General features: G+C 39.0%; 1 long non-coding RNA gene across 3 annotated transcripts; it reads left to right on the top strand.

Annotated features, from left to right (window-relative positions):
• The first annotated feature begins 21,204 nt into the window (after positions 1-21,204).
• Positions 21,205-24,334, top strand: LOC117821831. Of its 3 annotated transcripts, XR_004633066.1 has the most exons (5): positions 21,205-21,772; positions 21,847-22,040; positions 23,115-23,275; positions 23,595-23,753; positions 23,896-24,334. It is a non-coding gene; the product is annotated as an uncharacterized LOC117821831 (long non-coding RNA). The 3 variants fall into 3 exon arrangements; XR_004633067.1 differs by having other exon boundaries at positions 21,850-22,040; positions 23,595-24,334; XR_004633065.1 differs by having other exon boundaries at positions 23,595-24,334.
• The last annotated feature ends 221 nt before the right edge of the window (positions 24,335-24,555 follow it).

The raw sequence follows: 24,555 nt of genomic DNA, 5'->3' as shown, positions 1-24,555 counted from the left end.
GTTTGACTGCATCAGTGTCAGAAAACTATCACAACACTATTAGCCAATACATTTTAAAAACAGAATTTATTGCTTTCTGATATGTCTTGGGGGGGTGGCATACATACATGGAAGCAGTGTATGATATATTTGGCTACCTGCGTTTTTGTTTTTTTATTTACAGCATAAAGCTGGTCAGGGTTGGACCCTACAAGCCCTATTGTTTCCACAGGCCATACAACTGCAGATAAGAAACTTCCGGTTGGCCTTGTTGGTAGCTGAGACAGTAGGTGAAATTTTTGGTCGATTATGGAGCGTTATGGATAGATTAGCATTTTTCCTAAGGGTTAACAACAGTGCCCTCAACCCTAGGTCAAGAGCCCCAAGCTGGTTTGTGTAATGTTTGCAATGTTTTGCCAAAATATCCAAATAAAAATACATTAAAACAAGAAGTCTGAGTAATTGTCCCTTTCATTGCTATTAACCTTGCCTTAAGTTAAAATAAATTAGTTGTTCACTGTGTGATGTGATGAATTAATTACTTTAAATAATGCATGAAAGCATTATCTCAAGTGCTTGTCTGCACTAATAATAATCAGCAGCAAAGAGACATAGTGAGCAGCATAAAGAAAAACTAAGATTCATTTAGACAGTACATTGCCTGTTTTAGCTTTTAAAGATGATATAATGTTGATAACCAGTGCCAAAAGCAGAAGCAATTGTTCACGTTGCTAATTAAATGATGCTAATTGCTGGCTGAGCACTTTGATATTTCTTTCCCACATACTTGTAAGGGGTTAATTGACAGACATGTCATACTCAAGTGTGTTTCATCTGCATCTTCATACGTAATCACATTAACTGCTCAGTGCACTTTTCAGAATAATATTGCCATTTTATGCTTATTTGTTAAGCCCTAGTGTAGCTTGTTCTAGGCTCGTTTAGAGAAGCCATTATTTTAAGAGAAAGGGTGAAGGGGTAGACATTCTGTAACACAATCTATTTACTCGTGGTCTTACCCATGCCAAGATAATTTATCATGTAAATGTGTCTGTGTGCTTTCTGTGCATTCATTAGTGTGGTGGTGTCCCAGTGTGGAAGAGCATGTTCATGTTGTTCGCACAGTCTAAGCTGGGGTTGACAGCCTCATACATAATGCATGCAGTACATGAGGATAAGGATAGCTGACATTTGGTTGCTTGTCATTCGGGATATATCCACCCTGGGGGAATGACCATGCTTGCAGATAATCACACGCGGGTATTTATACATGAAATCACACGCACACTCACACACATATTGTAGAGAAGCCATGGCATCTTTCTCTTCAGGGTACTGTAAATGGCAGATGTCCATGTCAGAGTCAAAGGCTCCAATCAAGCCTTGAGGCAAATCATCCAGCCTGATGTGTCACATAATTTAACAATTGTTCTGCTCCCCGTTCTCTGACATGATGCACTGATATACAGTGTACATAAAGTACAAGTTCATAGAGGTTCCACAATTTGTAACATGCTCTTAAATGGTAATGTCACAGTCCAATATCTCAATGCAAACAATGTTAACATGATCTCTGAATGCAGCTAACTTGAGTACAGGAGCATTAACTGCATATGTTGTTCGGTGTATGGACTGATATTTGAAGAGCATTACGTATTATGGCAACGCTACAAGGCACACAAAATTCCATTACACAATTCAGAATGTTTTGCAACACACAGCATTATATAGACGCACAAAAAGAACTCCAGTTGAGTTACAGGGCAAGCAGCTGCTCAGGCAGGGCTTACTGTTGGAATCACTTTTATTTTTAAACTGACTGTTCAGTGACTAGAGAACAAATAACAAAGATTTTATCCTGCCACAACAAAGCAGGCGTGGGGTTGCTTTAAGAACGGTCCCCTAACTCGTGAATTATCTTATTAATAATGGCAGCCTTTTTACCTGATAAACAACATGATCAACAGTTTAAATTGTATTCAAAGTGTTCAAACCACTGTGGGTTTTTCACAGGAGTGTCTTTTTATGCAGGTTCAAACATTCAGGCTAATTAAACCACTATTTCTGCAGTGCAACATTAAACAAAAAATGTTAATATGACAGTATTAAGTGATAGTGTTAATATTCTTCTGCACAAACCCTAACGCTTAGTTTGTACATTGTGCTTGATTAATATGCATAACTATGACAAAGTGACAAGCTGCTAAATGCCATTCTGGGGAAAAGACTGGAGGCGGGCAAAAAGTGCAACGATTTCACAATGCATTTTTTATGAGACAAAAAGTATGAATTAAAACTGGAAAATGAAGCCTGCAGAATCATAAGAGATGTGGGTCCAGTCATGAGCTTTAGGCTGTGAGTCTAAGACTCCAGTATGAAGGAAGAAAGAGTTAGTAGGTGGTTATGATAATTGCAGTAATCTGAATAAATTGTAAAAATTTGCGCCTGGAGTCTCCCCACAATCCCTCTTTGGCATTAAATTGAAGAGAAGTGTAATTTACTGCTGTAAGTTGTTATGCTATGGGAACTGGAAACCCTGAAACACATGATGTAAATAAGAAACCCACACAAACGTATCCCTTAAGTTGTATTTCGGAAACTAGCAGACTGTGAAATTAAAATAATAGTCCTTTTTGTCCCCCTCCACAGACCATGTAGTGTTGGCGATAGCGAGGTCACAGCTGTTGACAATGTGATGTGAGCTCTCTGTCAGCTGGTTAGAAATAACCCCAGGCAGCCAAAACACAGGGTGAGAGTAAATCATTCAGTGTGTGTCTGCTCACATTTAGACAAACAGTTCTATATTACTTGACAGTTCAGAGATTTGCATTATGATGATCTCATATAGATCATTTCATTCTCAAAATAATGAGTTTGAGATTTTTTTTATTTTTATAATGCGCTCATTGTCCGACAAATAGTTATGCTTGGACTGCGTTTGTTCTTTTGGCCGGCCTTATGACAATCTTATTATCTTTATTATTATATATTAGTGGAGTATATCATACATTCAGTAGAACATACACACACTAATGTTGTCCAACAACACACATCTCCCATAAATTCTCCCATATTTAAAAATGAAATGTTTTAATAACCATGGTCAGGAAGGTAATAACTATATTACGGTGTATGACTGAGATTGCAGTTTGACTTGACATTTATAGATGAATAACTTGTTTGTAGATCAACTTGTTGACACTACTAAATGTAAAATCAATGCACATTATGAATTCATAAACATGCTTCATTTAGACAAACATCGATACACTGACACAGAGCCATGGGAAGTGGCTTTAAAGCTGGGGTTGGTAGTCTCCGAAAACTGGCATGAATTTGAATGTTTCCTCAGGACTCCGTCTAACCCCTCCCCTCCTCCCTCGGAGCTCCTCCAAAACGACGCGCGCGTCAGAGGGGACAGGCCTGAGGTCGAGCGAAAGGGGCAGTAAATAGAGGCAGGGGAAGCAGAGGCAGGAGACACGGACGAGGAGTACACGCCGGGGAAATGTACACGCAGAAGGCGGGCAGAACGGCAGGACGGGATTTGAATGGTTTAAAAATTTGGCACCCAAAAAATGGTGATTGGTTGGTTTTTTCCCAGGTTTACTTCGGCTGTGTATAGCAGCTTTTTTTCACTCTTTTTTAAGAACACATTATGTATTGATTGCCATCAGGAAATAAAGATCATTTTAACCAGTATGACAAAAACTGTGTCTAAATCTGACTACCAACCCCAGCTTTAAGTTGGGGGTGCTGTAGTAAGAGTAAGAGGTGCAATTTTCTTTTCTTTTTGCATTTAGGTTACTTCTGCAAATGATGGCTATAGCGCACATACATTTTATTTTTATTTATCTGGTTTGAATACAAGCTTTCAAGAGAACTTTTCATAATAAATTCACAAATTGCAACTTCCATACCCCGTTGTACAGCAAAGAGCATACAAGCCAAACCTGGTAAAACAGTCCCAAAGGGCAGTAAAGCGCATTGAACAGAACTTATCCAAATATGCTTAGTGTTTAAGCAGGCACACACACAGGGCCCATGCATCTGGTTATTTTAAAATGAATAATTATTTAAAATTGCTATAATTATTTCTCAAATCTTCCTCAGGCATTGCATTTTCAGAAAATAATACAATGGAAAAAAAACGGATTTATTGTGTTAATTAATGCATTTGTTTCAACTTATTTATGAATCCAGAAAAAAATGTGATGCCTTTTCCAACAGTGGGTGCTACAGCACCCTCAGCACCCCTACATCCCACGGCCATGCTGACACATTTTCCTGAACTCCAGCACCATCATTCACAACGTATTCCAAAAACAGTGTAAAATGCACTTTAAACCTCCCTGACAGAGTCAACAAAAACTTAATAATGTTGAAATGGATCACTTAAGATTGAACAATTTAAACTATTATTTCATGAGGACTAAAAGCAACTTAAAGTTTGGTCTCCTCCAAACAATGTATTTATCATACTCTTCTCACACATCGATTCGCAGTTCAATAACAGGCTACGAGATTCAGTTAGTCTTGGAGTTTTTGAAAGCAGATGTTCCTCCACTCAGCCGTTTGTGAATACACAATGAGGTGCCAGCAGCAGTTTGGATTTGTCTCCAGAAAAGTAAGAGACAACATAGGTTTGATATCTGATAAAGAACCTATTGACAGCTCAAACCCTGATCCTCAACTCACACTCAAGCAAGCTTCACATCTTATAGCTTGAATTTAAACCCAAACAATATCAGGGCTCACCCAAAACAGCAATGGATAATTGTATAGAAAGTTAAACTTAACATTCTAGAATATTAATAGATTGCTTTGCAAATTTTCAAATACCAAAAAGGTTCTAACTGTAAGGGCAGAAAAGATGATTCTCAGCCATAAACTCCAACATGAATTCATGGCATGGCACTTCTACTCAGGGAATAAGACATCTTGAAAAAAAAAAGACTTCTGATAACTTTGTTTGGAGTCGTGAGCCATCACATAAACAGGAAGAAGTAGACATCAGAGGACAAACAAGTCCCTGCAGTCACAGAATAAGACAGCAAATTACAAAGGACATGGTACCGTGGGGGACAAAAGGACCATCTGACCCTGCTTCAAAAGACAGCAGAATGATGGCTGAACGAAATAACCAAATCGTAGATGGCTGCAATTGTGTTTGTTCTGGTCCTTCTTGTCTTACACAAGAGAAAAACACAAAGGGTAGAGATTAGATATATAATTTCAGTCTGCTGTGCCCACAGACCGGAACAATTTACAGAAAACTTTAAAACTGGTCATTTATATCTCAAAGCCAGCCTTCAGGGACTCTCTCATGGACACTCTTAAACACACCTCCAACTGCTTTTAATCCTTGACTCCTGCTGTGCCTTTTGCCAAGTTGTCACTGTAAATAAGAATTTCTTCTTAATGACTTACCTGGTTAAATAAAGGTTAAATAAAATAAAGATAGTGCTACGTGAAAGGCTTTGAAAAATTGTTATTTTTTTCCAGTAGAGAAATTGTTTTCTAACATAAAGACTCCTTTGTCAAACATAACCCTGGGCTGTCATGTAGATAGGATGCTCTTTTTTGTAGGCTTATTATTATTTATAAAAACTGAGGTGAGAAAATCCTAAAACTAGCAAAGCTTTATGAATTGAAAGAAAAACAAGAAAGTAAGACTATGCATTCTTCTCAAACAGTAAAGAGCTGTATCTTCCCCAGGGCCTGTCTTGTGACTGCATTTGATTTTTTAATATGAACAAGCTTTTATGTTCCAACCCACGCTGGAACATAATCTCTCAAAGATAAATGTTTCTGATCGAGAGCAAATCATAATGAGAGCTCTGTTGCCATGTGAGACCATTTATTGGCTGTTTTCGAAACTGCCTACTATACTAGCAGTACTGATTTGGCCAAAATTCAGTATGTAGAATGTAGTATGTGAAAAAGAACAAAATCTGCAGTACCAAAACTCCCCAGATGTCTACTGATTCAGGAACATTTCTCAGTATGCATGGGACCAGTCTGCCTTGCGTATTGTTTCCCACAATGCACAGCGCTCGTTCAGTTTTTTCTTTTTTCTTCTTTTTTGATGGGGGGGAAATCTGTTTTCTATGTGCTGTGAAAGTTATTAAATTAAATATAAACACTTCTTAACTTTTTAAATCATAAGTGATGCTAAAGAAGCAGTTTCTCTATTAGCTTGGCCGTTGTTTACTTCCGCTTTTCAAAAACAGAAATCCAGTGATGTCTGGCTCAGCATACTGCAAAACAGATCGAACAGAACAGTCATACTACATGCTAAAATCAAACCCAGTATGTAGTAGGCAGTAGGTACTACCTTCTACATTCATAGGTAGTATGTAGCCGTTTGCTTCAAAAACAGCCATTGTCTCCCATTCCACAACAAAGTTTTACAAGATCCAAGACCTGGCTAGAGTTTCTTGTTTACACTTTCTCTAACTTTCATGACATAGCTTCAAAAAAAAAAAGCATTTGTAAAGAGGGAATGGGTGCTCAGAATTTCATGCACTCTTTGTAGTTTTTTCTTAGAAAAGCTGATTATTCTGAGGTGACATGATGATTTAGACATGAAATATAAGGAGAGAGACCCAACACTGATGTCTGATGATTTTTAGGTTGTTGTTTTTTCAGTCTGCTTTAAAATGTGAATTCAGTAAGTAGTAATGAGCTGAGATTTTCTCCTTTTTTAGTGCCAAAATCCTCAAAAAGTATTTTTTCTACTCTGGCCAGACTCACACTTTGAGGCATGTTACTGTAATTGTGTGAGTGCTGAGGGCTGTTCCAATGTCAAACCATGAAGTCCATGTATGCTCTGAGGCAGACTTGATGTACTGTTCCCATTACAAGTTAGCAGTGAGTCAAACTTGCAGTGTTGTCGGGGTTCATCTAAGTCTTTTAAGAACATGCTGTTGGAGATGCATTCATTAAATCAATAGAGAAACTGCAAATAAAAAAAACATTACAATAAGAGACAATCCAGCAGTAATATGGCTTACTGCATCAAACTGAATGCATTTACTTACCAGCACGACCTGACTGTATTATATCTTGCTCTTTTACCAGCTCAGGTCCTACACTGAATGTTTCTTTATGCTTCTTAATGTTATTTTAATCTGCCTGTGTGCATTTGTATTCTTGGTGTACAGCACTTTGTAACTGTGTTTTAAAAGGTACTTTATTATATATTATATTATTGTCTTATTATTATTGTTGTATTTTGAACAAACTGACAATGTCTCTATTGCTACTATGTGTATGTTTGGCAATTAGATTGTTCAATAAAGCTTCAACAAAACAAGTGTCAAAAAACACAATTAAATGACAATTTCAGTTTATCACTCTTGATTCTGATTGGTCAAAATCCCATAACACCAGTAACAAATTCTGAATAGCAAGAGCGATGCCAGGGACAACCGGACCCCCCATGTGACATCAAATCAATCTCTGGGAAAGAGTCTAGCACATGTATATGGTTTGTTATCACATCTGTGATTGATCCTCTTGTTGACACTGACAAAAATGTTAGGTGAAAGCATAGATGAACGTCATGGGGGACATTTGAATTAGTAATCTCAGTTTATTTGGGGAGCACAAAACTTTAGATTCAGGGTTAATGTGCAAAATAGTTACCAGCAGAGAGAAAAAGATGAGAGGAGGAAAACAGTGTAGAAGTTAAAACACACAAGGCGAAGCTGAGTGAAAGAGACCAAATGGACACAAAGCAACCAAAAAGTGCAACCTATTATGGGTTTTGGCGATATTACAGGACTAGTCAAGTGAGAAGAAAATGCTAACAGAAAAGTTACAGGGAAGAGAACCATATACAGATCCAGTTGTTATTTTATGTATTTGTTAAGAATGCCAATGGAAAAACAATTACGTTTTTGCTTGAACCTTAAACAAAAGGTTAGGTTTAATGTGATTTATAACAGTAAAGCAGGCTAATGTGAAAACTTTAACATTTCTGGGTTCCATAGGTCTGTGACGTCACGTGAAAACTATGAATTCTCTTTCAAGAAAAAAACCCTCAAGAGGAACTCATTGATATCACTTAAAGGACTTCAAACACTTCACTGAACCTGCTTCACGAACAGGAAAATTGAGTGTGTATACTTTCCTTAAGGTGCACAATCCAAACACTACATGCAGTGCTGAAAATCTATAATGTTTCATCAATACTCAGCAGCGAGTGTATGAGGTACACCAAGCTTTAATGGTTTCAGTCTGAAACAGTCCTGTGGTACATCCTACTAAAATGAATCTAGGCTTTGTTGTGGAGACACAATTCTGTTAAAGAGCCTACCCTCACTGATATAAAGTAAAGGCAGTGGACAAAATAATAGAAACATCCTCAACATGCAACTTCTTTTCTCTGTTAAGTTGAATCAGCACCTTCCTAATACAGTTTTACAGAACATGATAGCAAAAGAGGTAGTATTTATCTAAATGTCTCTCCCCTCTCCTCATGGGCAACGTGAGATCTCTGGCTAATAAGATGGACGAGCTAACAGGACTAGCCAGGAGTCAGACAGAGTTTCAGGAATGCAACATGTTGTGCTTTATGGAAACATGGCTGCATCTGGATATTCAACAGATACATAAAATACATACTGTACATACAACATCTCCATTGACAGCTTCCAGTCTGTCCGGGCAGACCGGGATAGCACCGAGAGCACTGTGGGCCTCCGACCATATTATCTGTGCACGTCATATTTCACATGTCATACTGGTAGCTGTTTAGATCCCCCCTCTGCCAACCGGACTGAGGCGCCCAACGTTCTCAATGCTGCCATAGCCAGACTCCAGACAGACCACCAGAGTGCCCTCTTCCTGATCTCCGGGGACTTCAACCATATATTTATTTTCTAAATAGCTTATTATTGTATTTGTATAACTTATTGTGTATAGAGCAACTGTAATGACTGAATTTCCCTCCCTGGGATAAATAAAGTATTTCTGATTGTTGTCTTACCCTGAAGGGGTTCCAATCAGCTGTAACAACCCGCTCACTATACATTAGCTAGCTTATTAGCAACCAACTAAAGACACATTAAAGTCAGCGCAAAAAGTTTACTCTCATCTGCTTAATTAAGCTGAACATTTTCTGGTCTCTTAGTCGAAACATCAGAGTTCTTTTCTGTCATAAATCACATCAAACTTTGCATTTTCATCACAGTAAAGGGAGAAGATTTCTGTTTTTCTCTTGGTATTTTGAACTAATGCACAAAATCACTCGGTCAGTCTTCAACGCTGTGAAAGTCCATACCGTGTTACATTGGGTTATGTTACCATTTTTCTTTGCCTCAGTCTCCTTTAAGTTGGTAAGCATCTCTTTCATTTAGCTCCTTTTGTCCCTCGCTGTTTCTGCACTGTTTTTCCTCCTCTTTTCTTCTTTTCTTTGCTGACAGCCGGTCGGCCATAAGCAATGGATCGAAAGCTTTGTGCTCTCCAGATACAGTTAGCAGTGTCAAACAAGTCCCTGATGCTGTTTACTGATGTAGAACGCTAACAGAATTGTTTTGCCACAGTGTCAAAATGCGAAGGGGAAATGGGCTAGACTCCTTTCCGGGGGTTGATTTGATTTGATGTATTGGATCAAGGTGTTCCTTGCAACACCATGCCTGAGAGCAATAAATCACTGCTGTTATTGGGTTTTGACCAATCAGAGGGACGCATCTAACACAGCTATGTTTAAGGAAATCATGACACTCAAACTACTTGTATTGCCAAGTTTCTTGCAGCTGACCAGCATAAAGTTTTCCCCTCTCTCATCTTCCCTCTGCTCACACCACAAGTCATCACTCTGCGCCCACTAAACTGCCAGGATACTGTCTTCAGAAGCACGCCAGATATGGTTTTTCATAGCCAGCCTGATGCTCTAAACTTATCACCTGTCAGCTACAGTTTTTTCTTTTTCATGGCAGGATACTTACTGGATGATTTATCCACTCTAGTGAATTGCTGCTGTCAGATGACAGCTTGGAAGGTAGACTGCTCCCACTGCTACTACTACAGTGAAAGTAACAAAATAAAATCTTAAGCCATGTATTTAAGTACAGATTCACAGTACTTGAACCTTTTCTTTATACTTACATTCTGCTTCATTTAGGAGACAAGTTTTGTACTTTTTAATAAACCGCACCTGCTGTAGTTACTTCAGGTGGATAGCTTTTTGCTTTTTAGCTTTTTGACAGATTGCTCACTGAGCGTGCTCACAGGCAAAGAGGTGTGTTGGCAGAGAGACAGGCAGGCAAAAAAATTAATAAATAAAGCAAGTCCTTACATTCAGTTTGAAAAAAGCTCTTGGACACTTGAGGCCTGTGAAGACCCTCTTTTTTTATTCTGTGGGATGCAAAGAAAATTTCAACAAATGTCACAAAAAGGCTTCTAAAATAAAAAGTCCCGTAGCTGTAATTAAAATTCATGGTTCAGAGAGTTAAAGACTAAGGCAATGAAGTCCTCCTTTGTTAAAGAATGGCTTTACTGAGGCTTCAATTTGCTTTAAATTTAAGCTTTCTGTTGTCACAGAGAAATACAACAAATGGCAGAAACCACAAAGGCTCACGTCAAGTCACATTGTTTAATTAGCTGGTGCTCACTCGCAGCACAAACCACAAAATCAAATCAAAAGCTTGCATGTATTTCATGCTCTTACCCTCTTGCATTCAATAGTCAAACAAATAAGGCATCCAGCTATAATTGAGGTATCAGTTTAGTGGCAGATTTACTTTAGCGAAAAGCTAAGAAACTAAACATTTCTACAGTTTGGGGCGTGCTATCACTTTCCATTTGCCACATCATGAAGCTTCTGCGGCACATGGTTCTTACTTGGTTACAGGCAGTATTTGAATCCAACTTGGCAAAAAAGGGACAACAAGCTCCAGTCCAGCAGTCCTCCGAACAAGAGCTCTCACTTGTTGTTTTCTCATTAATGTCTATTTCTGTCACTTGAGAGCAACAAAGTGACTCTCTCTAAATCAGCACTTTTTAAACCTCAATCTCAACCCTCAACATAAACTGGAACTTTGCAGCTTGAGCTATTACTATTACTATTACACTGAATCAAACCCACATGTATGGACAATTTACAAAACTATTTAAAGATCTCAGGGAAAAGGCTTTCCCAGGGAGCAATTAGAATTCAGTTCACTTTCAGCCAAACCATCAAAGGCCAAATAATACGGTTTGATTGGGGTCTCTGAGGGAGAGTGAACATGGTCCATGTGGAAATATGAACTAGATGGGTTTCTACAATTGGCCCACAATTCTGTGCAGACACAAGCAGAGGTATATGTTTGTTCTGCCTTCAACTGCAAAGAATGCAACCTCATAAGCTTAAGTAAATATTTTAGGTAGACTTTTGAAGGTTTTACCAGCTTTGGAATTCACGTTGAAAGACATGTAACTTGACAAGGGAATCCTATAGGAACTGTATGTATGAAAAGGCTACATTAACTGAAGTTGTTAACATCAGTTAAGTTTTATTTATTCAACTGAGAATAAGTGAAAATATTTATAGAGTTAATTGAACCAGATGTTATTTTATGAGGTGGTTGGCTTTATAAGGCAAGGCAGGGATGAGTCCTGTGTGTGGTGTTACAAAAGACATTTGTATGTAGGTAACAAGGGCATGTGTGACTACAACCCACACATATACTATATTGAATCTTCATTCATTATGAACTCCCACACACAATGTGTCAAGTGACCTCCTCCATTCATCTGCAGGGATGACAAGAAGGAGGCAATTTCCAAGTATGTGATTTCTTGTGTTGTTTCTTTGTGTGCATGCCTTAATCATTTACTCATGGCTTTTTTATAGCATATTAGCATATTCACCATTGACTATGTTAATTTTATCCATTTTTTCAACAATTATTTTTCCTCACCATTTTTCCCTCTTTTTTAAAGTACTTTTGACAACAACTATTACCCAAGACAGAGGAAGAGTAACTGAGGTAATAAATTGCTCAAGATGGCACAAAAATGATGTACAAAGAGAAATCTCACACACACACACACACACACACACACACACACACACACACACACACACACACACACTTCTTTTAGAAACATCACTTTCCTAACTCCCAGCTAAATTCTCCTCCATAAACCAGATTAATTGTGGACTCTTGTGCGCCCTTCACCCCTGCAGGCACATCACTGCAGAGCGTCTTCCACCCACACTGATGCAGAAACTGCTGCTACAATAACACCTTTATACTGACACACAGCATGACTAACCTGGTTATATCACCTTTTTCAACTAGTTTCACAAAGTCATCACTGGAAGGCGTTCTTACAGTGACATCAAGCAGACAATGTGTACTTGCATATTAATGACAGTTGGTGGAAACTAATTATAAATTATTAGTGATGGGAATTCGGGCTCTTTTTAGAGAGCCGGCACTTTCGGCTCCTGATTGGCTCCTCAGATTTATTTCTTGTTTAAATGAATGTATTACCTAAATTAATGCAAAATGATATATAAAATGAGTAACTTGTGTAAAAAATATAAATTATATCAAATGTTTATTATTTATGAAGCTTTATTCATATACTCAACATGGAGCAGAGTGCTACAAAAATTAAATTATGAAGAACAAAATCAAGACTCATCTCAATTACACAACAAGGTCCAATCTCTGATTGTATGTATATTATTTATAAGCTTTTAAACCTTCATTAACAGCAGGTTCCCTCGACTCTCTTTATTCTTCCAATTGCACTGATTGATAAACAGTTCTAATGTCCATGACCTGGATGACTTAGAACCTTCACATAAGCTGTCTATGTTGAACTGCGTCCAAATTTTACTGCTTTTCCTGAAGTCACTCGTTTTCTCAACTTTCCAGCGTGTTTCTGTCGCGCACATTTTCCCTCTCGGCTCTCTCCCTCCTGACCGTTAGTTCACTGTGCTGTGTGTGTCTCCCAATAAGGAGCCGGCTCTTGTCATTCACTTCAAAAAGTCGGCTCTTAGACCCAGATCATTCGCGACCGACACGTCACTATTATTTACATCACTGATTTAATTATCAAGTCCATTAGATGTCAGAGAATTCAAAGAGAAACGCACTTTTTTGTATGTTTTTACAATTTCCTCTGAAAATATTCACCTTGAGAAATACATCTGACCGTTAAATGACAGCAGGATGTATTTATCTGTCAGAAATCATTACCTATATAAACATGTACATGATAAGATCAGTAAAGTGAGAAGAAGTAGTGTTTGGTCCACAGGGGTGCCAAAATTGGTTTGCAAACAGATGGTTCCTCACAAGAGCTTTAAAGAGGAGATATTTGTAGAGCCAGAGGTGTTGCTAGCATATGTTTTGTCTATTTTTTTGCAAAAGAAACATACTCAATGGAATTTTCTTTTCCAAGATATAACTGAGAAAATACCAAATCCACACATTAAAGTGGTTGTACCAGCATATATTTGGCATTTATGTAATTAAAATGACAAAATATTATTGCATTTCACTATCAAAATATTCACAACTTCTTTGAATCAACTGATTAAAGCTCCAGTGAGGAATTTTTAATCGATTCTACAAATGACTGAATCGAACACTGATGTCTGTTAAAGACCAACAAAGGCCAAAAAAAGAGGAAGACGTATTTCTATGTAATCATTGTTAATGACTATAACTATTGCTAGGGATATCAAACAAAGTGATTAACAGCACATGGTCGAATACAGCCAATTTTCCCCCCTGATGTCTGTGATAAAGATTTACCATATAAGATTTATTTTGCTGTTAAAAAAGGAAGATACGATTTTTTTTAGCTCACATGGGCTCAACCTCATAGTACAATAAACCGTTCAAAACCCACTGACAAACATTTCACAGCTAAACAGAAAATCAGTTCATGCAGAAATCAGAATTAAGAAATCTGATTTTTTTTTATTCTGGCTTTGAAACAAACTTTATTACATGTCTTCTTTGTTCCAATGTGACTTTTTTTTTAACAGCAAACAGTCCAATGAAAGCACAATTCAGGGGAATCATTGCACTAAATCATATTCAAGACTGTGCAAAACGTTGCCCTTTGCTAAGTTATAAATACTTTTTGTAGTTTTTTTCTCATTTGTATTGCATTACCGGGTTATTCTGTGGTCCTATGCATCATGTGAATCAAGAACACATTTAGCAGAGAGCTGTAAACGTAACACATTTTCCCAGCATTTCTGTCTACACTGCTGTATAAAGCTTGGTCCTTCATCTTAGAGATTGGATGTGGGCTGCTTGATTATTTTTATGGCTGCAGGGTAAATCTATAATATCAGAAGCATGAGTTGTTTCACTGTCTGGACCTCAGCCTAATAAACACACATATTGAATGTCTTTCCCAAATAATCACATTGCCCTGTGTCACACGGATGCCAGGCAACTCCACTCCTGTCAGTCATGCAGAAACTTTACAAAATTAACATCCCACAAGTGGTTTGATTGCTCAGGCTGAAATCTGAGCAATAAAACATTTCAGCTCTTTAGACCTCAAGTAAGCTTTATTTCTGCTGTGATTATATCAGAAAAGCTGAAAGGAAATTCAACTTCACGCAATAAAAATGACGCTTTTGTGTTGACTAAGCAGCATAAAAGCTAAGCTTAATCAATTCGAGAAATCAAATTGACATATTTTTCCTGCAAGCATCAGCTTAATCAAGTAGAGTGCATCTCTTAAACTGAGATAAAAAAAAACACAGAAAGACTGAAAAAAAACATTCTGAAGCTGCTAAACTATGCTGCTTATGAGTTAAATCCTCTTTTGCATTCAGAATATTGATAGCCACAAAGTAACTCTATACTTCTGTGAAGTGCCTGTGGTTAATTATGTGACATACGATCAGAATTACAAGCATGTTAAAGAAGACAGATACGGTATTGTGATGCAACAGCAGAGAGTGCTTTAGATAGTTGTGGTTCACATTGCAAAGGGAAAGAGTTATATTTAGGAAAGCCCCCAAGAGGGTCTTTAGATTATCCATATTTGTGTTTTATGGGCATTTCAATCATGGACGCATGCATCACAACTCCCCCTTCATTGTAGTTCAGGAGCAACAGTCTCATGTTTCACATGTTAACACTGTAATCTAGTAATTCATATTTTTAACTGCTTACATCGTGTGAAACCCTTCTGAACTCCTCCCTATGGGAACTGACACTTCACCTTTCGCCTGCAGCATATGTTATATCAAACAGATGCTGACTTTTCAACGCATGCCAGCCATAACTAGTTTAAGGGTATGCATTAGAGTGAGAGGACTCTTATGTCATGCAGCGCACATGACAACTGTGCTATACAACAGACAAGTTGAATGCATGCTGCAGCTTCAGACCAATAAAAAGTCATCACCAAAATCTAATCAAACCATGTGGAAACAATCAGACAGCTAACTGCCTTTATCTGCTGCAGCATTTTGAGAAGGGCAGTAATCTCATGACATGTTTTGTTGCATTTGTGAAGCACTTTGTAACTTGGTGTTTTGAAACATGCTCCATGAATAAAGGTATTATGGCGCTGGTCATGTTACATTCAATAATATCTTATTAAAAGAGAGATAACACGTGCCATTTTTAAAACATAGCAGATCACATTTCCCAGAGTAAACAGTGAAACAAGAGCCAGGACAAGCAATGGGATCTTCTGTGCTGTGCAGTTTGAAGCCCGTTTTGCTCAATTAGCCAGGCATGCTTCAATAAAAACTCTCATAAGAACATGTGGTCTTTTAAGAAAGAAAATAAAAAAGAAGAGTCAAAGACCAGCCATCAAAACAGTCAATAAAGCACTTTTCTTCTTACCTTAATGATGAGAAGGGATGCCAGAGATGGCTGGGGATCATGGGTGTTGAGTGAAGTCCAGAGCAAAGCTGGTCAAAGCGTCACCCATGTGGCAGCAACATAACCAGCACAGCTAAAAAGCAGACTGGTGCGTAGCCGCTGGGGTACTCTACACACTCAGGCGCTCCCTCACACAGCCTTTGGGTGAGAGGATCCACTCTCTCGCAGTCAGAGGCAGCCCGACAGCTGAGCTCTGGGAGATCCAAGAGGCGACAGATAGAGGCAGACGTGCTGCTGGTCTCTGCTTCTCTTCTCCTCTCTCCCTCTCTATTTCTCTATCAGCCCCACAGCTCCCTCTCTCTCTTTCTCTCTCCCCCAGTCCCCTCTCTCTATTTTCCTCTCTGCTCTGCTCTCTCTCTGCTTATATCTCTTTCTTGCACACAGTCACTCTCCAGTCTCCACACTCTAACCCCTCCTCTCTCTCCCTCACACACTCTTACATTCATGTCAGTTTCAGCCTATATTGTTTATCTATTTTTTACACTCTTTCACATCATACTGTCTACCAGCAGCATATCTTTTAAAAGGGGTTGTAAACCTCAGACTTTTCCTTTTTTTTAATGCTATGCTTTCCTTTAAACTGCCTGTTTAACAGACAAGAGTCCTTTTTAGTCTCATATTTTGACCACCGTGAAGTCATGTGCTCTCTGGACAGTATTCTGCCTGGTTGTAAAATGCACAGTTGACCCTTTATATTGACTTTAAATGTTGGAACATACTGTGTACAAGAGAATGATTAAGGTGCTAAGGTGGAAGGATAACAGTGAAGGGGCAAAGGGATGATGACACAATACTAAATGAATATCTGGATGTGGGGAGTTCTGCAGGGCGGGATTGAGACCAGGGCACGAGTATGTTTTTGAAGTGCAAATGCACACGTCATAGTTAATCTCTGCTGGTGAGTCCAATAGATTTTTCTTTTACTCTTTCTCTTTCTCTCACCAGCTAAAGCACATGGTGTGTGTGTATCCTTGCTTCCTCGTCCATACAAAATCGTTTTCACATAGTACTGGAGGATCTTCAGGTGCTTTGATTATAAAGAAAGCAGAGACAGAAGACCACATCCATCTTCATTTCTTTGAACACAAAGGAAATGGATACATGTATCACTGTAAAGAATTCCTTTCATGTATGCTCTGCAATGGAAATTGTAGTACTTGTGCTTCCATTTATGTGTGTTTTCATTTGTGTAAAATCAATACCATTAAATTGTTTTTTATATAGATACGAGAAATGTCAGGGAGGGACATGTCCAGACTCCAGACTGGGGTGGCCCAACTGGGGCAATTACTTTTTTCTGTCTCCACCAAGGGGCATCCTCCAGTCTCAAACTATGAAGCCCGTGAGGAAGTGTTATAAACTGCAATTCATCGAGAATCTGCTTGAGGCTGGCTGCAGAAACACCGGAAACCACATAGACATGAATGGGAAAAAGACAATATTTGCAGCATTAATAACATGTTTACAGCCTGGTTCAAAAAACAGCTTGGCTCTTCGTAGCTAATTTCTCTATTGGCACACAACAGGGGGGTGAATTTTTTTCTAACGCGACGGTTCAGAAGATATTAAGATTACAAGTTTTTGCCCAAATAAGGACATGACTGACTTGACTCCTGGTCGGGAACACATAGCTGTTGGCTAGGAGGCTCAAACTCTGCACCTTTACGTGAGTATTTTTCTACAATTTACGTTCAATCAAAAGGAGTTATGCCACATTAACATTCATAGACAGTGACTTGCAACCTGTTGCAACACAACCCAAAATATTATTTTAATATAAATCCCCCTTTTAATATAGCCAATCATGGTTTAAGATTTTGGGGTGGGACCTTACGTGGCCAATGAGTTTTCAAGGGGGCCACGTGCCACCCTTCTGGACACACCCCTACTGTCTTTTTTGTGATGGGTATCAGTCTTTTAGTGATTTTTTTCTCTCTCTCTGCAGCATTTTTGTGTCCCTTCTCTCCATTTCACCATCTGCTTATTTTTTGTCAGGCTACCTGAATCAGTAACTTAAATACACCTGGTGAGGGGACAGAAAGACACCCAGCACCCGTCTCTTACATAAAAGGGTTTGCACAACACAGCTGAAGGACAAAAGAAAGATCAAAGAACAACACGTCGTTGTTTCTCATGAATTGATGCTGATTTGATGTGAAGGTCATGTTTAGAGACTCCTGAGATTACATCTTGGCAATAGATGTTGATGTATGATGTGATCAGGGACACTCTGGCTTAGCTTAAGATTCTATGTAAGTGCAGTGTTGTGGCCAGGATTTATGTTCAATAGGGATGGTTTTTTTTATTATTATTATTTTTTATATTCTATTTGTTTTGTAACAGAACAAAAACAAAAAATGAACAAAAATAGAAAAGCAAAGCCCCTCCCGCCTCAAGCCAGTTCCTGCCCACCCCCATCCCGCCCCAATCTCCATAAATGGAGATATTTCTGCTGTTGTAATAAATTAACACTTTTGCTTTTGTTAATCGCTATAGTGATATTAAATAATTTAGCAGTGAAGCCCATGTTTCTATGTATTTATTCCTGCTCGTTATTTTGCAGCCTGAAAGCTACTTTTTCTAACCTGGTTATTTCCATTGCTTCGGTGATCCATTCTTTATAGGACAGTGCATTAGATTCAATCCAGTTAGCCATGATGAATTTTTTTGTGACCCTACAGACAGAGAGAAACATTTTTTTGTTCTTTGAGGAAACATCATTAAGGCCATGGAGGTCTCCAAGTATACATGTTTGTGTTGTGAGTGGTATGACTGAACCGTTTGAAGTCGCATGTGGTGTTCAACATCATCATATGAAGTGGACCTGCCCGTGTCCCATTGAATTCCTGCTGGTCCAGCAATGAGAGAAACAAGGATGATTGATTTGTTAAGGTCCAACGTGTACCCACATGTGACAACCAGTCTCCTGTTTTCTCCCTAGCAAAACAATTCTCACTCCCTCAGTTCCGGTGATTCATTTCCCCCCCGGACTTTAGTAAAAGAAAAAGGACTTGAAAAGTTCTGACCCACATATAAGGGGTGCCTTTCATAAACTCAACAATAAGACAAAAAGAGAGAAAAGTGAGAGGGAGATAGAGAGACTGACATTCAAGAAGGAGACAAGGAAGGAGGAATGCGATACATCCAGGAAAGAGGTGATGTAGTGGTTGGGCTTTGTCTACTACCAAGCCATACTGTAGTTGTATATGAAGAATGCAGTTTGGCATTGTCTTGCTAAAACATGCAAGGTCTTCCCTGTTTATATTGTTCAGCACTTATGAATGGTTAACCATTCCATTGCCAAGCTGCCATCAGAATTGTAGCTCAAGGGAAAAGTGTTCAAAAAGTTGAATTCCATTTTGACGTGATGATCTAGTGATGCTGACAAAATGCTGCTTCAACCACAAAATTGAATGAAAAGTACATGGTGCTACACTTTGTTGAACGTAGACTAATGAGTTCCATTAGTCTTCTTAATCAAAGGCAGACTAGAAGTGTGCTCTATCACAAAGGACATAGGGGTACTTTGCCATGATCTCAAAGTCAGTAAATTGCTGCACAGTGCAGAACCAGGCATTTTTAATGGTTTGCTTTTCAGTCTGTTTATGGTTCATGTTTCTCCTGAGGAATGAAAACATGGAATTTTTTAGACCCTTTTTGAGGGATGCTGAAGAACCCCTAAATTTCATCCCAGCTCTCCTGAATAATAATAGCAGAGGCATGTTCCCAACCAGACCTTTTAATTCAGCAGGTATTTTGTAATTGTGTTAATCTTATATTCTAGATATCAATTTGATTAAGTGAAGTAATATTTTTTCAAATAAACATATTTTTGGGCTGACAATTTTATGAACAAAATGTCTAAGGTAACAGACAGCTAAACATTAAAGTCTAAATGACTTGTCAGAATGTAGAGGTACATTTCTCCTCTTCGAAAAGTCCAGAGGTTTAAAATGCAAAAGGTAGGTGATTTTTGGTGAGAAAACAGATAACAAATTATGTTTTTAAGTAGGGGTGAGCCCGACTAAGGATTTGCTTAGTCGAATCTAATTCATCAGATTTTGCCGACGAATAGTTGAATGTTTGTTGTTTTTCCTTATTGACCCAAAGTCTGCATGATATCACGCATAACCCTTTACAATTAAGAGACTCGTAGCTTAAAGTAAAAGGGACAACAGAATATTATAAGCATAAAACTTAGATTTTTTAAATCTATATTGCAAAAACAACGAGGTTATGAAGGAGAGAAAACTCAAATAAGGTCACCATCCGTTAAACATGGAACAACGCGCCGTTATAGACTAAGGAATCAGGAGATATTTAAACAGTGTTCACACAGCGGAGAGCAGCGCTGTGGAGGGTAGTTTGTCCAACTTAAGGCTAAACATTTGTGTAACGTTCAAAATCAAACCTGAACCAGCTAAGGGGTTTTTAAATCTTTTAACAGTACCTTTTAAAACAGTCTTTCATCGCGTCTTTGTCCACTTGAGTCCTTTCAAATTGTACGCGAGGAAAACCATCATGTAACGGGCAGAAGTGCGCTCCTAGCTTTGTTGACTGTAAATCCTGTCTTTGAGAATATCCTCTCTGATGGTGTGGAGGTGGATGGAACGCTGTGGATTGTGTTTGAGGCTTCGGACAGCTTTGGGTATCCCTCCTCATTCTTTTGGCCCCGTTCAGTTTTTGTGTGGTCCGGTAATCCTTGATCTCACAGCCCTCTTCATGAAGCTGCTCCTCATCTTCATCTCTATTTTTTAGGATCAACTGAAGTTTTATTTCCTGACATTTTGAGCTACAATGAACGTAGAAAGATTTAAAGGCCAGCTGAGGTACGTCTGCTCCAGGAATCCCTGCTAAATGGTCCACCTTTAATTACCAGGGGAGATTTAATTACCATTTTAAGGAGATTTTACACTTCAAAAGCTGTTCTCAGAATTACATTAAATACGTTTATATTTATAAGAAAATAGGCTAAATGAGACACTATTTTTACGGGAAAAAGGAAAATAATGTAAAATTAGACATTGAGCACCCCCATGGTTTGAATAGAATGATCCACATTTCATATCCAAATATTTGACTATGAGATTCGCAGTCGACTAAGGCTCGTTAGAACGAATCGTCAAATATTCGACTATTTGGGGTCACACCTATTTTTAAGTGGTGAGACAATGACCTGCATAATTTACATATGAAAAACAATACTTTCAATTAGGAACAATTTCAAAATTATCATAATACGGTTAATGGCTTTATCACAGTTACTTAAACAGAACAACAGCATTAGTGTTAATCACTTTTTTTATTCAGTGTTGATTCTCCCCAACCTCATCTTACCTGTACAGAATAATGGACAGCCCAGGTTTCTGTGCACAATATTGCACATACACTGCAATGGAGAATGAACCCAAAAAGATCGTCCACATGGTCAACATTGACAAGCGGGAGACGCAGAGGAACTCAGTTGCCATGGAGAAAGAGGGCTTTATGCGTACCTTTGACAAGCTCTGTCAAGAGCTCAGTGTTGGAAGAAATTTGCACGGATGCTCATACCCAAATACACAGCCCTCTTTAGTAAGTTGTGCAGTTTTCTTCTTTGTAGAGATTCAACTTTTTTTTTAAGCATAGTTGGGCAATGTTTTTCTTCTCCCTATAGACACAGGGAAATACAACAATGGTGGCGTTCGCCACACCCTAGATATCTGGCATGGGTCAAAAAGCTTGGGGGAAAAACATTCATGCAGTAAGTTTGTTAAGTCTGCAGATACACAGATATGACAGTGTTTATCCTATATAAATGATGTCATCCACATGTCTAGGCAGGGCAACAAAAGGGGGGCTCCATTCTACAGATGTGGAACAAGGACATCTGCAACCACTTCTGGCAATGCTGCAAAACTGCTGATAGTGTCAAAGAGTTCTTTGTAAGTAATGAAATGTTTTCAAATTTCAAATGTGTTCTTACAGTCACAATTCACTTTAATTGCATTTTCCTCAGAAGTTGTGGATTGGCCTACTTCCCCACATCACCCGAGAACATGTCTGGGCCAATGATGCCTGTCACCATGGCCCATTGGTTGAGAGCAGAGATAAAGAATGAATTAAAGACACGTCTATAGCACACAAGAAACTGTGAGAGATCATCACAGATACACGCTGGCTGAAGAAAGTTCACAAGTATCTGTCTTTCAGGTACATTGACATTTATTTTGTTCTTCAGCTTTCAATTTTCACGTCTAAATATTTCACTTTAAATTCCATATGTAGCTGCTTGAACTATCATTGACTATAAACTAATGAAATGTATTATGCTAACAATTAGGGGTGCAACGGATCAAAAAACTCACGGTTCGGATCGGATCACGGTTTTGAGTCACGGATCGGATCATTTTTCGGATCAGCACAAAAAAAAGAAAAAAAAAAAAAGAAGACAAGACAAATATAACTTTGTCCCTCCATTTATTTTGTAAAACACTTTGCCCATTAAATAAAAGCAACATTCAACTCAAAATGTACTGCATGTGCAAAGCACCCTATCTGTGGGCCCAGTCCTGCCTCATTCACTGCATTTCATGGCATGGCAAGTGAAGGAGCAGAGGAACATCAAAAGTTTCACTCCATTCTTCTTTCAATCGCTGATTTTCACCGTCCACTTTTCTTTGAGCTGCAAACTTGGAACACACCGTTTTATTCTAGGGTCCTACAGCTGGCAAAGTGCCAACATGTGAACAGCTCCAAAAACGAAAGTGAAAGTAAAAAATTGCACTCGCAGCAGTGGACTCTAAGTGACCCAGTAACAGCCTGTCTGAGTATCGTTGCCATGGAGTCCCGGTAAATACGGGGTGACCCGACCAAAACATAGAGTGAAGGAATAACAGTTTGGGGACCACAAATAGGCGGCCGGATGCGGCCCGCGGGCCGCGTATTGACAGCCTCTGGTCTAGTGGGTGCGCAACGGAATTTCATAACGTGGCTCAAGCACATTCAGCATTCACTGTATTTTACAGGGAAACCCAAAATGCTCCCATACATGTGACTTAAACGATGCAGGAGGGTTTTCAAGTCCCTCTGCTCCTTCACTTGCCATGACAACAGCTGCGCTTGACGAGTGAGTGGGGATTGAACATGCAGTCATAACGTGAACACGCGCAACTTTTTTCATCAACCGATCCGCGGACCACGTCCGTGCCGAACCGTGGAGAGGCATCCGTACGGATCACGGATCAACGATGATCTGTTGCACCACTACTAACAATGTGCCCACAGGTCAACTGCAGAATTGGAGTCCTTCCACAACCCCATACTGATGTACGCTAGCAAGCGCTTCAGCTTCTCTCCACCTGTGCAGCTTGGACCATGCTGGCTGGCCTGGACTACAGTCACCACATAAACATACCAGCCAAGAGAAGAGCAGATGGCTCACTTCAGTATGTGGTTTTATTAGTAGTCCTCTGCAAACTATATCTTTCAGTCATTAAAATGGAAGGTACTGAGTCATGGCTGGTCCAATATGACAACCAACACAATTACTTTTTATAGTCAATTTTAGTGGCCATGTATTTGTAAATATGCAAAGAAGTTTACTGTCAAGACACATGCATTTCAAGTAAATTACATTTTTGATCCTAAGGACTAAAAGCTTTTCAAACGAAATGTCACACCACTCCTGAAAATTGTGAAGATGGAAGGGGAACAGGAGACACTCCCTATTGACCAGGTTCTTTGCTGATCTGTTGTCTTTTGAAGAGTCAATAACTACAGCTGGCAAGCCGACCCATCTTCTCAACATGCTTTGAATAGAGGGGCAGCAAGGGGAGTGGCTTATTTTATTGCCAGGGTCCTTCGAAGTGCGAGGGATTGTCAGACAGGCAAGGGGCCAGGTTTGACCTGCCGTTATTCCACCAGGTCAGTTCCACGGCAGGTTCAGGTACAGTGCCCAGTGGAGCCAGTTCTTTGTGTTCCAATCACCTAAGCAGTGTCCCTGAACCAGATGTAATACAGTTTTAGAATGACCAAGTGAATGTCTCTGCTGTCTGCATCTGCACAGGAGCGCGCCGAACGGAGCCTGCAGCTGATGGGCGCGGGCACTCACCGCAAGGCATTGTTGAGACGATCTCTCGCTCCGACTACCTGCCCTGTTAATCACTGTTCCTGTGTGTGTGAATGTCCAACAGGTAATTTGTCTGTCCTATAATTATATTGAGAGGGAGAACTGACTTTTCCCGTCCATAGGCATTCACGTGTGTTAATTGATAAATGAGAGAGAGAGAGCAAATAGACACCATGAGCACATGCGCATCTTCTAATATTGTTAATAACCTATATAATCCTGTTCTGTTCATTTATCATTACGAGTGTTAATTGTTAATTGGTAGCATTGGTATTAGAATGATATGATTATTCATATGCTTGTAGTGGTAGCATCTGAATCATTATTTCTGTTCCAATGATAATTGTTTATTGTTGATCCTGCTTTTACTGTTTGTTTTTGGTTTTTGTTCTCTTTTTCCTCTTGTCTGCATATATATTTCTGGTTTGTGTCATGTTTGTCACAAACTGTCAAATATTAATGCAATTTATTCTTGTGACTGTGTGCATGCGACCATCACCATCCCTCTTAGAACTCTGGCCTATCTTTTATTGACAGCTAATATCATGTTCTGTAAAAGAGGGCGTGCACACCTAGGTGGACCAAAAAAAATAAAAC

Source organism: Notolabrus celidotus, chromosome 11, assembly GCF_009762535.1.
Source record: "Notolabrus celidotus isolate fNotCel1 chromosome 11, fNotCel1.pri, whole genome shotgun sequence".
NCBI classification, from domain to species: domain Eukaryota; kingdom Metazoa; phylum Chordata; class Actinopteri; order Labriformes; family Labridae; genus Notolabrus; species Notolabrus celidotus.
The sequence above is the reverse complement of the archived record's forward strand: the minus strand, read 5'-3'. Positions and strand labels throughout refer to the sequence as shown.